The 5,656-nt window shown below is 44.0% G+C and overlaps 1 long non-coding RNA gene across 1 annotated transcript in view; it reads right to left on the bottom strand.

Moving 5' to 3' along the window:
• LOC104956136 (uncharacterized) overlaps positions 1 to 5,115 on the bottom strand; it is a 5,841-nt gene extending 726 nt beyond the window's left edge. Inside the window, exon 1 of the long non-coding RNA XR_799513.1 lies at positions 5,032 to 5,115. This is a non-coding gene — a long non-coding RNA (uncharacterized lncRNA). The remainder of the gene's footprint in view (positions 1 to 5,031) is intronic.
• Positions 5,116 to 5,656: the final 541 nt, after the last annotated feature.

The raw sequence follows: 5,656 nt of genomic DNA, 5'->3' as shown, positions 1-5,656 counted from the left end.
GGGGGGGGGGGGGGTATTCTGTACACACTGTTACCTCGGAGGTAAATGTGTGATATTTGGCTGTATGAATAGAATGTGATTGATTGATTGATATTAGGGACAAGTGGTAGCTGCTGACGCCAATCAAACTGATGAGACAGAATCCAGTATTTGACTTGTAAAGGTGGGGGGAGCATCTGTCCTCTGCACTGACATGAAGGGACGCGGCAATCACTGCTCTAATCTGCCAATCCTTACAATCCTCTTACTGCCTCCCACCCAGCTATTCCTGTTTCTGTGTCAGCGGACACACACACACACACACACACACACACACACACACACACACACACACACACACACACACACACACACACACACACACACACACACACACACACACAGAGATTATTACACTGCACTCCTCCTCCAAAATATCCTCCCCCGTCAACATGTCCTGGTTCCACAGAGAGACACTCAGGTGGCCACACATTTGGATCACATGATGAAAGTGAGCTCGCTGTGGGGCTGATGACGGTATTTGTGGAAGACATAATGACAGAGGGAGCAGAATGTATCTTACCTTTCTCATGGTTGAGAGTTTGGGCTATATTGCTTACATAACATGTTGTAGTAGTAAGAACAAGTAAGAATACATCTACACGTGTACCTAAAATACACATGTAGGTGTTTATTTCTCAGTTTTTCTTATAAATTCAATAAAAGTTAGTATTAGAAAAGGCCTAATGTGCGCATCTAAACATAGATTACTTATACTTTTCACCTGGGGTGTATCCCCTAAAGGACGAATGATTTGATTTACCAACAAACATTTCCATTGGGGTGCATCAGATGTTTGTGTTGGAGGAAGGCTGGAGACAAGGAGGGCGAGGCCAGGTGAAGCAGCTGGTAAACAGGATTAGGAGGAAGTGTGTGGGAAAGAATGGGACGCCACCTGACCTGAAGCTTTACGGCGTGACAAACAACAACAGGTGGCTGCTGATGTGCAGAATGATCCCAATCCAGATGCAAAGTTTGATTTAGACATTTTGAAAATAACTAATTCATTTCAACAGATGTAATCATAGGGAGATTCAGAGGGGTGAAACAGGTTAGTATTCATAAACCTTATTTAATGTCTCTCAGAAAACAATCCCAAATGGATCTCAAGATGATGTGTGCCCCGGACGGTCCTAACTCACAGGTTGGGATGTCTGTCTTCCAATATTGGTGTGTCCATAAACTTTAAAGAGGACACATCACAAGAAACTCACTTGTGATTGTTCGATGACATCCTGGTACCTGGACTGCCTCTCAACCAACCAGAGCCAGAGACTTCTCTCTCATCCCTGGAAACCACACCAAGGCTCTGAGCAGGAAGTGCTTTTATTATGTTCAGAGTGCTCAGTGAGCTGAAGAGTGGTGATAGCTCATGCGGTTAGTCGCTGCAGTAACTCAAAAACATTTTGTGTATCAATAGTTTTTCCTCTCCTCTAAACTACCGAAAAGATACCCAGTAGGTTACTTACAAAAATACTTATGGCCTAAATAATTCTGTAAATGTCCCAATTGCTAGCCTGCTCCTTTGTTCCACTGTATCTTAGCAACTGGTTCGTTTTTTGATTGTATGTCTTGATTTATACAACACCATAATGGAAATTGAAATACATGGTAAATGTCAGGGAATGTCACAGAAATTGCAGGCTGTATTATAAAGTAAGGGCTCAGTTTGTAAACTAGATTGTCTGCAGATGCTCAATGGTTCGAAATCCCTGGAGACCAAAATAATATATATGTTGTGTGGACAGCAGCTGGTTTGCAAACTAACAAACCTGAGCCTCAGCCCCTTTCTCTGCAACTGGCTGCTGGACTTCCTCACTGCCAGACCCCAATCTGTACGGGTCGGCAACAACACATCAGGCACCATCACACTGAGTACAGGGGCCCCCCAAGGATGTGTGCTCAGTCCCCTGCGCTTCACCCTGCTGACCCACGACTGCACACCCACCCACAGCTCCAACCACTTCATCAAGTTTGCGGATGACACAACCGTGGTGGGTCTCATCAGCAACAACGATGAGACCCACTACAGGAAGGAGGTCTTTCTCAATGTGGAGAAAACAAAAGGGATTGTTGTTGACTTCAGGAGAGCCTACACCCAACACCCCCACCCACTGACCATTGGTGGTGCTGCTGTAGAGCAGGTGAGCAGCACCAAATTCCTGGGGGTGCACATCACCGAGGACCTATCCTGGACCAACAACACCACGTCAATCACCAAGTAAGCCCAGCAACGCCTTTATTCATCACAAACTGAAGAAAGCAGGACGCCACCCCCCATCATGCTCTCCTTCTACAGAGGCGCCATCGAGAGCATCCTCAGCAGCTGCATCACGCTGTGGTTCGGAAGCTGCACAGCATCCAACCGCAAGACCCTGCAGCGCATAGTGAGGAAGAGAGGATCATCTGTGCCTTACTCCCATCACTCCCATAGTGAACACTGCTGAGAGGATCATCGGTGCCTCACTCCCATCACTCCCAAAGTGAACACTGCTGACAGGATCATCGGTGCCTCACTCCCATCACTCCTGGACCTCTACAACACCCGCCTCACCCGCAGAGCACTCAGCATTGTGGGTGACCCCACCCATCCCTCCACCTGCCTCTTCACCCTCCTGACTTCAGGGAGAAGGTTCCGCAGCCTGAGGTCGAGCACCACCCTGGTTCCTCAAGTGGTAAAAAAACAGTTTTTTCCACCAGGCTGTCAGGAGGCTGAACTCTCTCGCCTCCCTCCCCTCCCTCCCCCCTGCCCCCACTGGACTTTAACACCCCGCACACACAGACACTCAAATACAGCACCAGACACTTGTTTACGCTTCTATGAACAGTCTTGCACTAATGTACATTCTCAAAGATATTGAAGTGACTGTTATTTTTGTATATATTGATTGTTGTGCTTTTATTTAGGTCTTAATGTGTGCATATGTATAAATGTGTCTTTGATTGTGTATAGGTATATACATATTTGCATACATATTTTTATATATAGTTGTTTTTGTATTCAGGATTGTGGGAAACGGTGCTTCGATCTCGCTGTCTGTACACATAAACTGAAAGATTGACAATTAAGTTGACTTTGACTGGTACCTGGTGAAGTGACAGTTCACCTCCTGGTACTGCCTAGGGGTCCCTGAGCAAGGCACCAGACCCCCAACTGCTCCATTGTGCAAAGCTATGGAAGCCCCTTCACCTTCACCTCTCCATCAATACATGTTTTTTTTGGATGTGTGTATTTTTGGCCTAATTTGTATATCCTGTTTGCATGTGTGTGTTTGAGCTGTAACCAGTGATGGAAAAAAACAAAGTAAAATGCACTCAAGTACTGTAGTTGAATAAAAAAGTAATTATTTTAAAATGGCTAAATAAAAATAATCAATACATCCATGCATAGCTAATTATGATATAATATACAGTACATTATTCTAATAATGGTCACTTTGGACTTTAAGTATGAGTAATTTGACACTTAGGTATATTATGTTTATATTATATTACTACTTTTGTAGCCTTACTTAAGTAATATTGTGAATTCAGGACTTTTACCTGTAACAGAGTATTACTACACTGTGGTATTATACATTTGACTTAAAGGTCCCCTATTATAGGCCTACTGTTTTTCATCAATATATTATAGGTCTCAGATATATACAAACATGTCTCTGAAGTGTTTGGCTCCAAACACCAAACAGATCATTGCAGCATTACCCATAATCCCCTCTGTTTCAGCCCTGTTTCCAAAGTACTGATTCTCTGTCTGTTACTTTAGATGAAAATAAGGAGCCCCTCCCCACGCCCCTCTGAGAGACATTTGGTTACAAAGAACACAATGGTGCTCTAGGAGGAGATTCAGTTGATAAGGTGTAATCGTTATGACATCATAAAGCGGCCAAAATCTGATCAGCTCATTTTCAGACAGGTTTTTATAGAAATGGATCAGGACAAAAAGAGAGAGAATCTTTGTTCCTGAAACTTTCAGAATCTCTTTCCACAGAGGGGACACATGTTGATGTAGAAGAGACATGAAGAAGAGGGGACACATGTTGATGGAGAAGAGAGATGAAGAAGAGGGGACACATGTTGATGGAGAAGAGACATGAAGAAGGGGGGACACATGTTGATGTAGAAGAGAAATTAAGAAGAGGGGACACATGTTGATGTAGAAGAGACATGAAGAAGAGGGGTATGAAGATATGAAAAGGTGGATTTTGCATAATAGGTCCCCTTTAAGAACAACATCTGAATATTTCTTCCACCTCTGGCTGAAACTGTGTAAAACAGAGAGAAACCTGGAGTAAGCCTTCTTTAAATACTCATGTATTTAAAGCCATTAAATATCTTAAGGCAAACCACATGAAAGTACCATTTCATCCAACACATCTTTAGTCCCGAGACCAGACAGACCTGTCGCTCTGCGTCATCATAACAACTCCATGATGTGTAATGACTCCATGGTGTTTAATAATAATGACTCCATGGTGTGTAATGTCTACCGCATAGTGATGGGGGAGCAGCAGAAACCTCTACTCTGCTCTGAATGATGTCACAGCCCTTAATCCGCAGCCAAAGATTAGCGAAGCCGGATCTACACCAAACCAGGACTGTGCTCTATAACCGTCTTTATACATCAATAATGGCTCACAAAGCCATGTAAACTTCACTCCGGTTTGCCAAAACACCACCGAAAATATTGTGTGTCAATCCATTTGACTTACATTTGAGAGGCAAGCCGCATGGTCTGTGCGTCCATGCGCATTGCACTACCCAACATAAAGTTGAATACATCTTCATCGGCATTCATTACCATCAACATAGAGAAAGAGACATAATGCAAGCCGCCTTGTTCCTCAAGTCCTCATCTGTTGTGGTACAACCCGTCATTCACTAGGCCTACTTTACATGCTTTTGAACGAATTAACAACAAATCAAGTATGAATTATATGTCAACATGTCAGTATGAAAGTACAAATATACTTAGAAATATAATAAACTCACTTTCTCCGACAATGGCTTTTAGACCAAGTGGTGCCATGATGCTGCGTGTTCTCGTCCTCACTGACTGACGGGCCACCTGCTGTCAGGCTCTGTGCGATGAGCACCGCACTTCCGGTCCGATTATTCCAAAATAAAAGCCCTGTGATATATTTACTTCCGTAAACATAAGTTTGCAGAAACTATGGAGGGGAAGTTCATTTAAGTAGCCTACATTTCAGAGCGGGTTTATCGTTACCCTGACTTTATGATCTTTCGGGTGTGTCGCCCATATTCATGTTATGAGCAACGCTGATTAAACGCCACACGTTATCACACCCTCCGATCTCGTGTCACACACACACACACACGCCCGCACACACACACACACACACACACACACACACACAATGGTGTCGGTGGGGATTTCTTTACTCGGTGGACGCTATTTTAATTAGGTAATCCCAAACAATGCCACAAGTGTGCATGCGCGCAGTGCCATGATACAACGGGCAGAGAGGTCTACAGAAACTACAGGTGTGCTGCTTATTCCTACTTTACTGTAGGTCCTCCTACTGCAACAAGCAGACGGCGCTGCGCTCAACACACACACAGACTCAAAACCATGGACACACCGGCACATAAATTA

Source organism: Notothenia coriiceps, unplaced genomic scaffold (assembly GCF_000735185.1).
Source record: "Notothenia coriiceps isolate Sejong01 unplaced genomic scaffold, NC01 NC01_scaffold00025438, whole genome shotgun sequence".
NCBI lineage: Eukaryota > Metazoa > Chordata > Actinopteri > Perciformes > Nototheniidae > Notothenia > Notothenia coriiceps.
Note: the sequence above shows the minus strand (reverse complement) of the source record. Positions and strands in the feature narration are given on the sequence as shown.